The 18,501-nt window shown below is 41.5% G+C and overlaps 1 protein-coding gene across 1 annotated transcript in view; it reads left to right on the top strand.

The window, feature by feature from the left end:
* The first annotated feature begins 68 nt into the window (after positions 1-68).
* Positions 69-18,501, top strand: part of TRPC5 (transient receptor potential cation channel, subfamily C, member 5) — a 326,052-nt gene continuing 307,619 nt past the window's right edge. Inside the window, exon 1 of the mRNA XM_011953532.1 lies at positions 69-973. The gene's annotated coding sequence lies outside the window, so the exon portion shown is untranslated. The remainder of the gene's footprint in view (positions 974-18,501) is intronic.

Genomic DNA, 18,501 nt, shown 5'->3' on the forward strand with positions numbered 1-18,501 from the left:
TCTCTCTCTCTCTCTCTCTCTCTCTCTCTCTCTCACACACACACACACACAGACACACACGCACACACACCCCACATCACAACCACGACGGGTTGTCCGCAGCTCGCAGCCACCCCAAAGGGAGGAAGAAAGAACAGGAGCAGAGGGAAGCCGGGCGCAGAAAGAAGGGAAAAGGAAGAGCTCAGGGTTGGACATTTTTGGAGACCGGGGTGGGGAGGAGAAAGGGAGCGTGCCTCCTTGATTTTCCCCTCCCCACCCCTCTTTGCTTTTCTCTCCCCTTCCCTGTATAGCATATTCCAGAAACGGCAGCAGAAGGGGACATAAACCTCTAGTGTAGGAAAGGGTTTTGGAGGGGTGGCTAGCGCTCCCGCCAGCCGCTACCTAACAGCTGGAGCTTGAGTGTGCGTGTAACAGTGTGAATGCGGCTCGCTCTCTCTCTTTCTCTCTCTCTCTCTCTCCCCTCTCTCTCCATCCCTTCCTTTCTCCTTCCTTCTCCCTTTCCTTCACACTACAGTGTCAGCTACCCCTGTCAGTTTCCCTGTGTCAGTTTCTTCCCTAGCTCTTATTGTGTGTGGCTGGCTGCGTGAAAGGAGTGGGTGCGCTTTAAGGGGCTCAGGTTGGGTTAGAGAGCTGGGAGAACAGGGCAGGGACATTGGTAGAGCAAAGAGTTTCGGGGCACTGGCGAAGGTGAAAGGTGAGGAGGGCCGATCTGCTACGGGGAAGTTTGGGAATAACTGAGCATCCAAAGGGGAAGCCAAGGTAGGAGCCAGTACTTGCGCTCGTCTTTTCACCCCGCCCCTTTCCCTGTGCTTATCCGCCCACCCACCCGTCAGCCTAGAGGCCCCGGGCTGTCCCAGTCGGCTGCTGTTTGCGCGCCGCAAAAGAGGAGTCCGGCAAGGCGCCGCACCACGCATCCTGGCCCACGGACACCCAGACGACACAGATCTGATCCGAAGAAACCACTTGGCTCAGGGTAAGTCTACAGGCGGCCGGTGCGGTCCGTTACGCTGCCTGAGCGCTGCTGACGGGCAAGGGGCAGTGAAGTGCAGGTTGAATGAAGATGCTGGGCTGCTGTAGGCTGAGAAGCATTGACTGACTGGCTGTGGGCTCAGGGTGGTAGGGAGCAGAGGGAGGCCAGCAACAGATTGTTTTGGAAGAGGAAATGCAGTGGGGAGAAGCTCTAGGGGTGACAGGACAAGGTGCTGCCGGCGATGACCAACAACATCCTTTCACTGGGAATATTTTCCTGAACCACAGCTTTGTCCTGTCCCTGGAAAATGATTTGCTCCATTCTTGGGTAGATTTTAAGATCCCTGGGGAACCTGCTCCCAGGCCTCCTTAAAATCGATTAGTGTGGCCCTAGGACCAAGGATACCTGCCTTTTGTCAAAAGCCACCTTCAGAAATAGAGAGTCAGGAGCCGCATCATGAAGGTTCAGAAACCAGGATCCCCATTTACCTTCTTTGTCTTATATCCTTCGAACTTAAGAAATGGCCAGATTTGTTTGCCTGTCTTCCTTAAAGGAACAAAAAAATGCAAATGGAGGGGCATCAGTCAGATCTCTGCTTCAAAGTGGACACCTCCCTCCCTCACACACCTCTACTGGGACAAATGGTCATGATCATGTCCCACATATGCAGGTACTGAGCTGAATTCACAGATGCTGATCTTTCTCCATGGTCTCTTAGAATGAATGAGATTAGGAGAAGGGCTTTTCCCCTATGACAACCTGGGCTCTTTGGATCAGTCATGTACCTGGTGATGGTTAAGTTTTTAGCAAGGTTATTACTCCCTCAGGAAAAGCCTGAAGCGGGGAAGCCAGCCTGAAAGATAGAATCTCTGAACTTTACCCGAGTTTATTATAAGAGTAGGAGAGACACAGACTAATCGATAATGCTCCTTTTAGAGATTATGCATGTTAACCGTTGGCTTCAAATGAGAAATAATTAATACATTGACATGGCACACCCAGACCCACTTTCCTATTGCCATATATTTGTCTTCATGGTGTTTAGCAAGAATAACAGGTTTATATATCAGCATTCATAATTGTCTATTGTTGGTCTCATAGGTTTTTTGATGTTTAATTGATGACTTATATTATGTCTCCTTTCCCATAAACTCTTTAAAAACTGAGATATAAATGACGTCACATGGTACCTTTCATCATGTTTTTAAAATCTGCTTATTCTAAATCAAAAGGCATGTTAATACATTTACATAGTACGAAGTTCGTTTCAAAGCAAATATATAGCCTGGGATAAAAGAAACTCACAGGGTCAAGGAGTCTCTGAAGCTCTCTCTGTGAGGTCGAAGGAAGAATTGAATGTCACCTAAAATCCACATTTTGGTCCCTGGAAGATGCTGTTTTCATAAACTTTCACTACATATATAGGGAGAGAGAGAGAGAGAATGTTTGTGTGTGTGTGTGTGTGTGTGTATGTGTGTGCGCGCATATATGTATGTGTAATTTTTCAAGGACCTCAATCAACCCCATACAATCATACAATCTGGGCTCTGTGGTTTTGTAATAGAGGGGAGCAGGAGGTGAATTTGTGCTTCCAAAGCACCCAGGTTCTTCTGTTAAACTTTCTATTTATTACTACATTACCAAAATGTAATGAATTGCCTCCTTCCAACTCAGCAAATAAGACAAACGCATTCTGCATTAAGTGAAACTGTTTATGTTGCATCAGGCAATTTGTTCTAATGTTCACTGCTAAGAGAGAGCAGAATGAGGATTACTCAAGTAGGATCTGAAAAGGTGCCCATTCTGTTACTTTTTAAAGCAACCATAAGTAAGTATTTTCTTAGGTTAAAATTACACTTTCAAATAGATATACTAAAGACCGGGTTGCAGACAGGTAGGAACAAACTGGCAGCATCATAACTGACAGAAAACTCAAAATACCAACACGAATGAAGCCTACAGTGTAGGTTTTGCTCTGTTCTTGGTGATGTGAGTATCTGGCTGTTGAGGTGAGTCCTGATGGTTACCCAGGGGATAAGCAGGTGAGCAGGTTCAGGGATTCAGAACCAATGTAGCCCCCAGCTTCATTGATACTAATTCACCTGGCTTCAGTGTACATCTCAACATGGAGACCTGAACCAGATATCTGCCATCCTTCCCAGCCATAAGAGCTATAATCCTAAGATTCTGTTCTTCCTATAGCTAACAACTAAAACCAGAAAGGCACGCAGAACCACAGTACTTAGAGAAGACTAGGCCAGGAAATTAGAGATGCAGAAGGGAGGAAGATGAGAGGAATATGAGAGAACCAAAGATGTTTTGAAACAAACGGAAAGAAAACTATCCAGGTGTTTGCTTTTGCTGGGAATGGAATTAATCCAGAAATCAACTCATATGTGAAGCATCTTAAAATTGCCTGTATTTGACTTGCAAACACTGCGTAAACAATGACAGAATTCCATAGTACCAAGGAATTGGGAACCTTGGAGTACATTTTCAGTGTTGCCGTCTCATTTCACTCCTTACAATATTAAATTCCAGTCTGCAAGCCATTCAGGTGCTTAATTATTGAATGGATATTTCAAATGTGTCATGCTGCTTTCCTGTAGCCTATTTTCGAATGTTCTAATTTATCTTTTGCCATGGCTCTATCACTGAAGGTGGTAGACTGAAGCATTTCTGCCTGTTTTACTTCTGCCAAAGGTTCCTGTTTTCACCTTAGTATACTAAGCTATTCAGATGCCTCCTGCTAACTGATGAAGAATATAAGGCGCAGAATCTCTCTCCCCAAAGCACTCTGTGCCGCAAGGTGCCAGGCCTAATTTGGCCCAGTCATTTTCCAGGTTTTCAGGGAAAGGTATGACAAAGTTGGCAGCCTATAGACAAAAATAATGCTCATTCTAGGCAGAAGTTATTCCTCATCTTACAGATCAGGGATAAGCTAAGGCCAGCCATCATGTCCAGAGCTAGTAGCTGATATATCCATAGTGTCATCCTTTCTAAAACTCAACGAAGCTTTTCTTCTGTTGATGGGCCCCTCAAACTTTGTCCAATGAGACCAGAAGACCCATACTGCCAGCAAGGAATGATTCCTGAATGACTCAGCTGTGGTCTTATAAACAAACATGTACATCATGCTCAACTGAGTGAGAAGAGATGATTTAAAGAAATTATAAAAGCTGATAGGAGCTAGGCAAAAATTGCAATTCGCTGGGTGAAGGGAACTTTGCAAGTTTCTTAGGTTTTGTTCTCTGTCACCAACTGTGGAGTTGGCCCTTTGATGGAGGTGGCCAATGCAATTGCCCCAGGTTTTTGCCTTAGCAAAAGGAAAGAAAAAAATAACGACGAGAAACTAGCGGGGATCTTGGCGGGGTCAATTCTCTCATTTCACCTATAGAGAAATTGAAGTCCAGAGAGTAGAAATGACTTGTCTAAAACAGACTACTAGCTAACAACAGAGGCAAAACCAAAACCCAGGACTGTTTGCTGATACTAAATACATTTTCTGAAGCTCTCTGGAGATCTTCCCAAGAAATCGAGAGGTAACTAAAGCCAAGTTTACCAAGATCATAACCCTTTACTTCCATTCCATATTTATCTATACATGTTTATATTACGTGCTACTATCATATCTTTGTGACTTACCTTCTCAACCATCACCTCCCCCTAACACACACACACTCACACACACAATCCTATCTTGCTAGCTAAGAAAACATTGTATGTGCCTACAGCTAGCATATTCAGATGGAAGGCAGAATTAAACATGACAAAAATTTAGCTGCTCACATTTACGTGTCTGATCTGGCTCACACCACCAACAGCAAGGCATCTAGAAGTCCCAGTCTCTGCTGCACCACAGTAGTTTTGGGGAATGGAAGCTAGCAGAATCCAGTGACTATGGCTCTGGTTTTGTATACTCAATCTCAGAATCAGCACTCCCCAAATGTATGTGCAAATACACACACGCACACACACACACAAACATGCACATACAGTCACACACTTTCCGAAAAATTAAAACAAAGAAAATAGAAAAGATAAGACAGGTGGTTTTTAGAGCAGAGTACAAGAAGGAAAGGTTTGCAGAGGGATATTATCACCTTCCCCCATTTTTTAGCCTTACTGCCTAATTTTCATTAATTCCGCCCTAATTTATTTTAGGATCTGAAAAAATAGGCCAATGCAAACATGTTTACTACAGCCAAGAAGGATGATCTGGAAAACCTCCACATTTTAGTGAGAATATCACAGGGATAGGGAAAAGGCTAGGACTTAGTGAGCTAGAGCCTTGCTACTCCAAGTGTAGTCCCCACACCAGGACTACCACCATCCCCTGGGAGCTTTCTATAAATGTAGAATCTCAGATCCTTCCCCAGACCTACTGAATAAGAATCTATTTTTTATGGAGATCCCCAGTGGTTCATTTTTATACTAAAATTTGAGAAGCACTGGGCTAGAGCTTATCCAAAAAGCATCTGAAAGATACTTGAAAATAAACAATTACCTACCGAGCATGTAGGGACAATTCATGTGGCTTATCAATTAAAAAATAAAATATAAACTTTTTCCAGGTCCACTTACCTTGTTATTCACAGTAAAACCCTTAAGTGTGGGCAAGAGAGTTTCGCGTAAGGGGAGTAAGATCATAGGATTTGTCTATCTACCAGGACGACTTGGGTTTGGGAACTCACACAGACCTGAGTTCAAATCCTGGCCCTGCTCATGAATTACTAGCTGTGTAAACATGCACTTTGCCTTTAAGCCTCACAGTCCCCATCTATAAAATGGGATTAATAATAGTACCAACTGGCACTGGGCTGTCATGAAAAATTAAATAAGACACTATAAGGCACTGGGATATGGTGAACAATCAATAAATAGAAGATATAATTCATATGATTTGGCCAACAATTTTTAGTTTGGTAGAAAACCAACCACTAGATGTGAAGTCTTAGGGCACCTAGCATTGTTTCTAATTGACGTGAATCTCATTGGGTTTTCTACAGATAGAATGCTAAGATATACAACAGCAAAATATATTTAAATATAATGGAGGCCACTGGAAACAAAGATTTTTTCAGAAGGAATTACAGGTGTCCCTAGTGGAATCCCTCCATGGAAGAAGACTGAAGTCAGAAATGACCCTGTTCTATGAAGCATATCTCAAAATATTACCAAGTTAGAAAGTCAAAAGTGAAGCATTTTCTGCATGTTTGCATATATATGCAGCATGAAAAACACATGGATACACACACATACATACAAACACACACACGGACACATCCTTTGATGGACAAACTATTAACTAATTCAAGGCTGAATCTAGGATCAGAACAAGGTTTCTGCCTGATAAAATCTTTAAAATGCATGAATAATAACCTCTACCTCATAACTTGCTCATGTTGCACAGTTTAATGACTTAGATGTTACTATTCTGTAGGTGAAAAAAAATAAGCAATTCCTACCTCTTCCCAGCCCATGGTGCTACCTATCTGCTCAATTTTCTCACCAGTAAAATATGATACATGTGGTACTTATACAGTCCAAGGAATCTCTAGGCATTTGATTCTATAAAGACTTATTGACTGGCATGTACAATCTAGGCAACCTGATTGTAAAGACACAGAGACAGACACTACCACCTCTGGGTCCCAGTCATTTGGTATGTTCCGGACCTCCAGCTTCCCCTGATTTTCAATAGTATCAGATTAGTAAAGTATCAATAATCTTATAATAGACAATATATATCTCTAATTGCTAAGATTTCTGTGATCACCCTAAATAAACAATAACAAGTGTTATCAGTTATTGACTATCTTTATATTAGTTTTCTATTGCTGCCATAACAAATTCTCACAATCTTACCAGTTTAAAACAACACACATTTATTACTGTTATAGTTCTGTAGTTCTGAAGTCTGACACAGGGATCACTGGGCTAAAATCAAGGTTTCAGCAGGACTGCCTTACCTTCTGGAGGCTCTAGCAGAGAATCTACTTCCTCACTTACTCAGATTGTTGGCCTAAGTCACTTCCTTGAGGTTATAACTGAAGTCCTAATTTCTTTGGTGGCTATCAGCTGAAGCTCATTCCTAACTTCTAGAGACAACCCACATTCCTTAGTGCATGGCCCCATTCCTCTGACTTCAAAGCCAGCAAGGGCCTGTTGGGTATCCCCTTACACTTTGGTGAGGGGGCACTCAGCTGGCTAACTCCTGTCTCTTCTCCCTTTGCATCTCTCTCTGGTTGACTGTTCTGCCTTCCTCTTCTGCTTTGTTTTGTGCTTACATTGGGTCCACCGACATAATCCAGGATTATCTCCGATTTTAAAGTCTGCTAATTAGAAACTTCAATTATATCTGAAAAATCTTTTTTACCATGTAACATATCATATTCACAGGTTCTGGGAATAAGGGTATTGACATATTTAGGGGGTGGCCATATCTTGTCTACCATAATCCTCTATGTGTTGAGTGCTACAAATAATGTGGTCTTAAATGACATTCACTACAGTTTCTATATGATAAGTATTATTATTATTCCCATTTAACAGATGAGGAAACAGGATGAGACAAGTTAACTGGTGTGTTTAACACCGCACAGCTTGTGAATGGTGGAGGCAGGGTTGGAACACAGGTCACTCTTCCTCCAAATCTTGAATTTTCCCTATTGGCTTACATTATGTAGCTGCCTCATTGTTGGAAAGCTCTTTTGGTGGTTTTTGTTTCACTTGTTGTTGTTATTTTGTTTTTTATCTTTTTTTTCACGTTTTTGAATAGGTAATTTATGTTCATGGTTTAAAAATAAAAATACATAAAAAGGTATTCAGTTTTCCATCTGCATGGTTGTCCCCACCCCTCCCTCATTTGATTTGTTTCCCTCTAAAACTTCTGAATGAAAATACAAGCAATCATGAATAGATGTACAGAAATATCTTTACGTTGCAACAAAATCTCTCAAACTACAGCTCAAATCCATTTTGTCCTTTTGTTGCATTCTCATGACAATGCAACTTTGGAAGAACTAACATCTGTGTTAAGTGACAGATCTTTGGGCCAGTTACCTAAGCAACTGGTGACTCCACTTACTTTCTAAAATGCCTTATAATCCTTTTCACCCCGTGATGCTCACTTGAATACTCTATACATTATGTAACCTTAATGCCTCAATATTATGTATGTCATCAATTTTATCTGAACATCCCAGAGTCCTGGAATTTTAGGAAGCACAAACATGAGAGAGAGAGAGAGAGAGAGACAGTGAGAGACAGAGACAGAAGAAGAGAAAGGAGAAGGAGGTAGAGAAAACAGAAAGGAAAATGCAAAAGAAGAAAAAGGAGGAGGAGGAAGAAGAAGACAGAGAGTCGGAGGAAGAAAAAGAGGAAGAAGAGGAGAATGGGGATGAGGAGGAAGGAGGAGGAGAAAGAAGAAGAGGGAAAGAGGAAGGAGAACAAGAAGAAGAAGGAGCAGGAGGAGGAGGAGGAGGAGGAAGAAGAAGAAGAAAGAAGAAAGAAGAAGGAGAAGGAGAAGAAGAAGAAGAAAAATTCCCACAGCGTACAGTGAGAAAAAACATACATTTATGAAATATATTTTATTATTATTCCATACTGTAATGGGGTGATTATATTTTTGCATAAATAAGCATAATGTCTTATTTATAAATAATCTTTCATAAAATAGACACAGTTATGTATCTTGCAAAAGAACATGGAACTTTTACATAATTAGAAACACTGAAACAGACTACCATATAATCGGGTAGCATATCATATAGCAATAGGCATCGAAAACAAGATGACAAGTTTGGTTTAAACAAAGAATTGAATAAAGCTAGTAACAAAATCAGTATACCAGAAGGAATTATTTTGTCATTCCTACTGTGAACATTGTTCTTTAGCTGTAATATAAGAACCTCTTCTTTCCAGCATGTCAGTAGCATACAATATACACTTGCCTTCTAGTGGCACAAAACAGAGCATCCTATTATCTTCTGTTTGTTTTTTGTTTTCTTTTTTTTCTATCCTTTAAACCAGTGGTTTTCCAGCTGTGGGCAATGATTCATTAACGCACTGTGAAATCAGTTTAGTAGTTCATAGCCACTATTTTTAAATGAAATATAGTAAAAGAGAGAAATGTGAGTCTCAGTAAGAGCAAGCATTGTTTCATTAATCTTACTTTAGTAATGCATGTGTGTGAGTATGTTCATGTTTGTGTATATATTAGGTTCAACGTAAAATGGTTTTCTTGCTGTGGGTTATTGTCCCAAAGTTTGATAAATGTTGCTTTAAATGATTGGAACCACTGAACAGATGTTATATTTCAGAATACTTATAAATAAATGAATCTCTGCTCACACCTAAAAACCTTGGCCTTCCTGAACGTATTTTTCTAACTAAAAGGAGATTCCACACTGTCCCTTGGCATTGTAGTCCCCAGATCCTGGCAATGCTCAGAAAATAGGAAGCATCCAAAGAAAAATGTAAAATCCCATAAAAAATGGGAATGTCTTTTATCTGTGGTGCATGAATATGTGGAGATTTGTAGCATCTCGAGATTTGGAATTGAGTTTCCTAGTTGTCACTTCCATTGGCATCTTATGGATACAGTAGCTCAGGAGACCCTCCCTAGTCAGTGCTGAACATGGTCTGAAAGTTTGCAACTCACATAAAATATTTAACTTCAAGAACCACCAGAGAACTTTATACTTTTGATTGCTGTCATCTTTACATAGTGGTCATCTCCAGAAATGTTTTCTGGATTAGTAGCTTTTAGTCTAATGATAAAGACCGAACAATGAAGAAAGATTGACAGGAATATAAAATGTATGTTTGTGGATACATCTAGGAAAATGCTGATGAAGTAGTGATGGGTAGGTAAAGATTGTCGCAGGATGTTTGATGTTGCCAAAGAGAGGATTTTCACATTTGTTACGGCGCAATTATGCCAAGGAAGAGGAAAATGAGAGGGCTAGTTGGAAGGATGCAGACAAGAGAGTATTAAGGAGTAATTAAACAACTCAATCCTCAAAGTGGTAATTGAGCCCCTGCTATCAATCACTTGACGAATATTCACTCAGTGTGCACTAGGTGGAAGGCACTGTTGGGAATGCAAACGTGCTTGCCCTTCCTTTTCCCTCTAGGAACTTTCAACATGGTCAAAAGTGAGTGGGATGATGGGAGCAAACAGGATGTGAAATCCTGGTGTGGCCAAGTAAGGCATTATGCTTTAAGCCATTCATGGAAATAGAGGCAGGTACTTCCAGGAGATAGAGTGGGGAAGTTTAATCTGTAGAGGCCTTTAGACGTTCAGGCTGTGCTGGATTTAATTTAGTGGATGAAAGGAAGATACAAAAGGATTTTGAGATTTAAAAAATGAAATAATGATAACCATGTTTGGGAATGATTATTCTGGAAATGGTGTGTAGGAATTCCGGATTGTTGGAGGAGCAAGCAATGGCAGCCATACCAGTTAGGAAGCAATTATAGAAATTTAGGCATGAAGAGTAGCACTGTGGTTAGGTACAGAATCTAGGTCCAAATTCGTCTGGGTGTGATTCTAACTGTGCCACTCTGAGCCTTAGTTTTCTCTTCTATGAAAAGAAAAAACTAAAAATACCTGCCTTAAAAGAATACTGTGAAGTTGAAATGAGTTACACGTACAAAGCACTTAGCCCAGTACCTGGCCATAGTAAATGTGTGCACGTTGACTGTTACAGTGTTGTTATTGCTTTTGTTACTGTAGTGGTGCACCTGGAAAGGATGGGGTATAAAATACACTGTGAAGAAACAATAATGGTGAATGGCTGTGTGATGTGTGATGAAGGCAGTCAGAGATATCTGCAGGTTTTACCTCCTTGCTAGGTAACAGAGAAATGATGCCATAAGAAATTGTGAAGGCGAGGTGAGACAGGAAGATAGTAAGTTGGTAATAAGTTTTAATATAGAATTAAGCTCGGAGTCAGTGTGAGACATTCTAGTGAAAATGAAGCTTGGAGTCATTTTGAGGCTTGGAGTCATTTGAAAATGACTACCAAAAAATTTTAGATGTGACACTGGAGCTCAAGAGAAAGTTTAGGGATGAAATAAAAATTTGAAAAGTCACAGATATAAGTATAACAATTTTTGTCTCTGGTCTAGGCATGGTGGCTCACACCTGTAATCCCACCACTTTGAGAGGCCAAGGCAGATTGATCACCTAAGGTCAGGAGTTCAAGACCAGCCTGACCAACATGGTGAAACCCCATCTCTACTAAAATTACAAAAATTAGCCAGGCATGGTGGCACGTGCCTGTAGTCAGCTACTCAGGAGGCTGAGGCAGGAGAATTGCTTGAACTCAGGAGGTGGAGGTTACAGTGAGCTGAGATCATGCCACTGTACTCCAGCCTGGGCAACAGAGGGAGACTCTGTCTCTAAAAAACAAACAAACAAATGAAAATTTATCACTAAGAAATAAATGTAAAATCTCCAAGAAAGAAAAAAGAGAGATAAAAGCAGATAGTTAAGGTTTAATCTGTGGTGCATGATTAGTGGAGGCAGAAGAGCCACAGGAAGAATGATTGAAGGCAAAAAGGGACCTGTTCGAGGAACTACTGGGAATTCATAAAAAGAACATGCCCTGCTCAATATAACTTATAGAATCAGGACAGAAAGCATTATAAAGTATGAACTATGTAATAATGACATTCAATTTAAAAATATAAATTCTCAGTTTCAAAATATACCTTATTTTGTTGACTAGAAAAGACAGGAAGGCTTCATAAGTATTTTAGCTCTTGAATGATGAGTGACATTTGGAAATATATCAAGGAGCACATTTCAGATGAGAAGAATTGTATGATCAAAGGTGAAGAGTTAGAAATGGGCACACCAAGTTTAAGAGAGAGAGAGAGGAGATCGATCTGACAAGAGTGAAGGAAGATAAGGAAAGATAAGAGAGGAAAAATGTTCAAATTACCCACATAGCTAATCTCAAGTCCCAACTGAGGGAGATTTAAAATGTTCAGTCTCATCTTAGCTTTAAAGCTGGATGCTTCATGTCATTTTTTTTCTGACATGAAACTCAACTCCCAGCTTTCTCGGTTAAATGATTGAGAGGACAGTGATGCTATTAACAAGAATAAAGTGATAGAAGAAAAATAGCAGGTTAGGGTGAGGTGATAGGAGAGTAGAAAAGGGATGATGACTTATGTTTGGGACATGTTGAAGTAAAGGTGCCAGTGTGACATCCAAGCACAGATGTTGAACAAGCAGTTAGTTAAATGGGTTTAGAACTCAAAATAGAAGTCTGAGCTGTAGATATAGATTAGGGAGTCATTATCCCATAATAACAGGACAATAATAGCAGTGATGATGACAAATACTTATGAAGTATATACTCTATCTAAGGCATGGTTCTAAGAGTTTTCCAAATAGTAAATCATTTAACCTTCACAACAACCTTATGAAGGAAATGCTATTTGTATCCTCATTTAACAAAAGGACTAAAACCAAGGCTCAGAGAGGTCTCATGCCCGAGGTCACACAAGTGGTATCTATTGGAGACAAGATCCAAACCCAGGCAAGTACAAATCCAAAGTTCATACTCCTCGTTACCACATTAAGAGTGAGTGTTAGTCTTAGAAGTAGAATCACTTACTCTAGCAGAGCACAGTGAAATAGGTCAGCTACCGATCCTTGAAAATACCAAATTTCAGAGGTAAGTGGGAGAAAAGAATCTTTCAGAAGAGACTAAGAGCAATCATAGAGATAGAAGGAAAACTAGGAGTGAGTGATGGCCTTAAAGTCACTGAGGAGAGAATGCCCAAAAAGGGGAGTGGATATTAGCAGCATTAAGAGCTGCAGCCATTGGATTTAACAGTTCAAGGGGCTTTGAATAATGTAGTGGTTAGGACAGGGGACAGCAAATCACAGGCCATGGGCAAAATTGGGCCCACCACCTGTTTTGGTGTGGCCTCAAGCTAAAAGTCATCTTCACATTTTTAATGCCTGGAAAAAATCAAAAGAAAATATATTTCATGATGTAAAAGTTATGTGAATCTCAAATTTCAGTGTCTATAAATAAAGTTTTATGGGAACACAGTCACTCTGATACATTTATGTATTGTCTATGACAGCTTTCTTACTACAATGGCAGAGCTGAGCAACAGAGAGCATATGGCACAAAAACCCTAAAATTTTATCTATTTAGCCCTTTACAGAGTAAGTTAGCCAGCCCTTAGGTTAAAGGATTAGCTGTAAAGTCAGACTAGCTCAGTTCAAATCCCAACTCTCCCCCGACTACACAATGTGACCTTGAAAAAGTCACCAAATGATCTAATGACCATTGTCAGTAAAATGGAGATAAAAATGGTATTTATCTCATAGGATTCTAGTTAATTAGTTAGTTAGTTATTTTTGAGACAGGGTCTCACTCTGTCACCCAGGCTGGAGTGTAGTGGTGTGATCATGGCTCACTACAGCCTCGACCACCCCAGGTTCAGGTGATCCTCCCACTTCCCCAAGTAGCTGAGGGTACAGATATGTGACACCATGCCCGGCTAATATTGTGGGGTTTTGGGTTTCTGTTTGTTTGTTTGTTTGTTTTTGTTTTATTTGTAGGAGGGGGTTACATCATGTTGTCCAGGCTGGTCTTGAACTCCTGGACTCAAGCGATCCACCCACCTTGGCCTCCCAAAGAGTGGGGATTACAGGAATGAGCCACTTATCAAGCCCAACTTCACAGGATTTTTTTGAGGATCAAATAAGATAATCTGTGTAAAGCGCCTAACACAGCGTCTGGTGCATAGTTAGAACTTAATAAATGTCAGCGGCTGTTGACTTTTGATATGGTAGAAATGAAGTCAAATTGCAATAGGTGGCAAAAGGAATTGGAGATGAGGTCTAGACAAATAGAAACTATACTTTTGAAAACTTTCACAGTGGATTTGAGGATGGAGGAGGAAGTAACTTTTCGGGGGGCCGTTTTCAGTTTTAATGGAGAGATTTGAACTCAGGGAAGGGGAGAAGTGAATGAAGATTGAGCATCTGGGAGGAAAGAAAATGAAACAACAACCTGATGAGGTAGGAAGATCAAGAGTGGAGATCAGAGATTAACCTTAGAAGGGAGTAGGAACAATTCTTCCTCAAGAAATAAAATTGAGTCTATGCAGATATAAGATTTTATGTGGGGTGGGAGAAATTCATATCTCAAAGACTCTTTCCTCTATAAGGTTGGAGACAAGCTTTTCTGTTATGGGGCATGTTGTAGGGGAACTTGATGGAACACTGGCTATGGAACTTTCAGAAAGAAATTGGCCCAGGAGATTCTAAAGAGGTGTATACGTATGAAATGGCCCTGTGGGCTTGACGGAGCTTGGAAAATCGAACTTGGTGGCGCCAATCTGCACAACCGTGTGAATTACTCTAGAAGTGCTGAAAAACCTGAAAGAAGAAATCCAGAAAGCAGAGGGGTGAGTTGAGTCATGACTTTTAGTTGTGTTGAAATACTTGGAAAAGGTAATGCCACCATTGGCAAACATGTGAATCCCATACCAGCCTGTCATTGGAACCACTGGCTCTGGGACTCTGGTCTTGTCAAAAGGCTCTGCAGCTTGCTCTTCTTTATCCTGCCTGGTGTGGTATCATGTTTGCACAATGGCACAGCCTCCCCAGACATTTCTGGATTTCTTTCCCTGAAATCTCATTGCAACATAACAGAGACAGACGGTACATTGGAAAGCTCTGAGGAGGAACATAAACTGTGACTTTTGTGGAGACAGAATGATACTGCTGAAGGATGGGGGCTAGTGCTACAGAGACTGAGTACCTTTCAGGACTCCATGAGCCTAGCAATAAAATCCCTATTAATTTGAGAGATTCAGGACACAAGCTTTATGGTATCCAGCATAAATCCAAATAAAATGCTACAATGGCTGGTGTGCTGGGTTTGGCTCCCTTGAGACTCCAGGGCCAAAGTTACAGAGCTAACAGGCCAATTCCTGTCTGGGCAAACTAAAGGCAGAACAGAAGTCAGGGAAGGAGACATTGTCTGAGGAGGCTACAGATTCAGGGAACAAATGCTTTGGCTAGAAGTTGAGATGGCAAGGAAGAAATGGAACACGTTTTCCTAAAAAGGTGCCCAATGAACCCCCTGGAGGCTTGCAGCTCAGCTGAAACTTAGCCAGGGCAGCTCTGAAGATTCCATTCAGACTTCCTCTAGAGAGCGTACACGTTCTGCTGGGGAAAACAGGTCTCCTGTAGGCATTTCCCCATCTTTGCTGACCTTTTGGCCCGGGACTCAGACAAGTATGCATTCCCCTTAGAGGCTTCCAGGCTCATTTGGAGATCTGCTAAAAGGATATAGAGTGCCAGTTTGCATTCAGATAGCATGCACATGCCCAAAGCACTTTCCCATCCAGCATTTTAAGCAGACTAATATGGTGTCAAAAGCACTATACTGGGAGTCAAGAGTCCTTGCCCTGCTACTTACTAGGAGTGTGACCTTAAACAACACACTAAGCCACTCTGAACCTCAACTTTTAGCATGTATAAACTGAGGATAATAGTAGTGCTGGCCTAATAGAGTTGTTGGGAGGATTCAATAATAGTGCTTAGCATAGAGTCTGACTCATAATAAGCACTCATTAGCTGCCATCCTCATCCTCATCATCCTCATTTAACATATAAAGAACTTGAAGCATAGATTAGGCTTAAGCCTGGCTCTGACACTTATGAGTCGTAAGACCTTGGGCAAGTCACATCACCTCCCTGAGCCATTTCTTTCTTCTCAGTTTAAGGTAGACTTGGCTGATCATACAAGATACTGTGTGTGAAAATTATACAGTACTTTTCAAATGCTATAGTATTCGTTTTCCTTTTCAGAGAGCATCATCTCTTTTTAAAGACAGGGAAAAGGACCTGAGAGGTAAAGGCATTTACCCAGTGAAGCAACAGCAAACCTGGAATGAGAGCCCAAGGCCCTCTACTTGCAACCCAGGGCTCTTCCTAATTATATTCTCTGAGAGCAGTTTGGTCTTGTACTCAGAATAGAGTGTTTCACATGGTCCCAGCAGTGCGGGCTGTGCTGATGATGTGTGTACTTCTCTGATGCTCACCAGCCAGAAGGCAGCAGTGCTGACTGGGCCCCTTGCAGGCAGATGTCAGAAGCCAGAACCTCAAGCTCTTTGTTTGCCCCTGTAGCAAGTGACTAGCATTCAAAAATAGAGAGTTTGGGCCATCTTCATACCCAAAATAACTTTCTTCTCCCCACAACCACACAACCTTGGTGTATGAATCCCCATCATTCAAGCTTTGTTCCTTTTAAGCTTCAGACACTGTTCAAAAGGTGAACTCCCTAGGACATGCATGCAATGCCTGCTACCAAGAATCAGCAATCAGAGCAACAGTATGAATTAAATTATTCAGTGCTTTTTCTCTCTGGAAGCAGGAAAGAGGGAGATTTCAAGTACAGGACACTGCTCAGTCTTCCTGGATAGCTAGAACAAACTAGAGACACCAGGAAAAATATTATAAATGGAGAGAGGGGCACATAAAGAGTAGGTTGCAAAAGCAGCCCATCTCTATCCATTTTGAAAGTGCAGGAGCAGGACAGATGGAAGAGACATCCCTGGAATGGTGAAAAGAACATCCGTTTAGAATGACAAGGTCAGACTTCCAATATTATGGCAAATTTCCTAATCTGTCTATGCCTCAGTTTCTTCACCTGTAAAATGGAGTGATCATGATCATAGTGATCATCGACCTTACCAGATAGTTCTAAGTGTAAGAAGAAAAACATGTGTGTGAACATGCTTATAAATCAATGCCCAGATCTAAGTGATCATCAAGGATTCAGTTAACTTCTCAGAGGAGGCTCCAGGTTGCAGTGACCTTGACAGCTAAATGGCCAGGTGAGATGCACCTGGCTTTCCTCCCATCCCCTTCTCTGTTAAGTGGAGCATTTCATGCACCTGCCATGCTTCCTCTCTGAGTCTTCTCATCTCTGGCAAAGTGGAAGCATTTAGTAGCTCTCCCTGGGGCCAGCAGTAGGTCTCAAGAGCTCTGATCTGAGAGCAGTGGAGGTAGGCAGTTGGCAGAGGGCAAGGCTCTTCTGAGACGGAATGCATTCCCACTGGCCAGCTGCAGCCTCCAGACAGATATGGAAGTCCTGCCACCAACCCAGGGAAGCAGAGACAATTAGGATGACCTCTCAGTGACAAGACTCTGGAGTAATTAAAGCAGTGACATAATTGGCCTGACAAAGCTGAGATGGCAGACACACAATCCAGCAATATGGCAAAATAGTTGTCTCAAGAAATAAATAAAGCAATCTATAAATAATTACTGAAGCTGTTAGCTATATTTTATCTTCTCCCCTATGCTGCTTCTTGACATTACTGGATTCAGAGGCCCCACAGGGGTGCCAGTCAGAGTAAGAGAGGTGACAAGGGAAGGAATGGCTGGGGCCAAGGACTCCAGTTGGCCAGAGGCTATTGGGGACCCTGCAAAATGTCTACCTACAAGTTCCAGGGACCCCCCTCCTCAACACAGTCTTCTGTGATGAAAGCAGGCAGGGATGGGTAAAGAGTCACCTCTAGTGAGGAATGGAAGAGATATGGGACTGCTAATAGGACAGAGAAATACCTAAGGCCCACTTATCAGGTCATGACTTAGCCCTCGCCACTACAGAGGTGACTGACTCTGGGCAAGGCTGAAGCTCCGGGTATGTATGGGAGGTAAGTTGAGAGGGTGGTAGGGTGCCGGGCTGTATAATTACCCTGCAAGGCCATTCGCACCATTTCCTTCTCTTTGCTTTTATTAAATAAGCCCTGAACTGAAAATGACAGAAATGGGGAAGGTCATGTATGAACAGGTAAAATCAGAACTGGTAAGGAAGAAACAAGGCCAGCCACATTATCCCTCAAACTGAGAAATTTAAGTTTCTTTGTACTCTGCCCTAAGTTTTATTTAATTCATTTTATTAAACACTTGGTATATTCCAGACACTAAGTGCTTTACAAATACTGACTCTCATAATCCTCATCATAGCCCTCTGAGATAAAGACTATAATAATTCCCATTTTACAGATGAGGAAAACAAGAGACAGGGACATTAGGTAAATTGCCTGAAACAGCACAGCTAATAAATGGTGAAACCAGGATTCAAACCCAGGATAACCCAATTCCGAAGAAGAGACCATGCTCTTCACCTCTGTGATATGCTTCCTGACAACTTACATTCAAATCGTACACTTACCATGTTCCGTTGATATCTGATATTTATTGGTGGGTATCTCCTCCCAGTCTAAGCATTGATGGTAGGCACCATGAAGGCCAGGGCCAGACCTTTCTGGTTCACCACCATATTCCCAGAGCCTAATACAGGGGCTGAATGATTAAATGAATTCATTAATGATTTCATGAGTATTCAATGAAAACAACTAAATGCCAAATAAAATAATTGCAACAGTTTGAGACAGGAACTATTTTCAATGTATATGCAGAACTGTAGATGACTCTGAGCTATAGGAACATAGAAGCAGAAGGGTTTGGT

The sequence above is a fragment of the Colobus angolensis genome, unplaced genomic scaffold (assembly GCF_000951035.1).
Source record: "Colobus angolensis palliatus isolate OR3802 unplaced genomic scaffold, Cang.pa_1.0 Scaffold366, whole genome shotgun sequence".
Lineage (NCBI taxonomy): Eukaryota > Metazoa > Chordata > Mammalia > Primates > Cercopithecidae > Colobus > Colobus angolensis.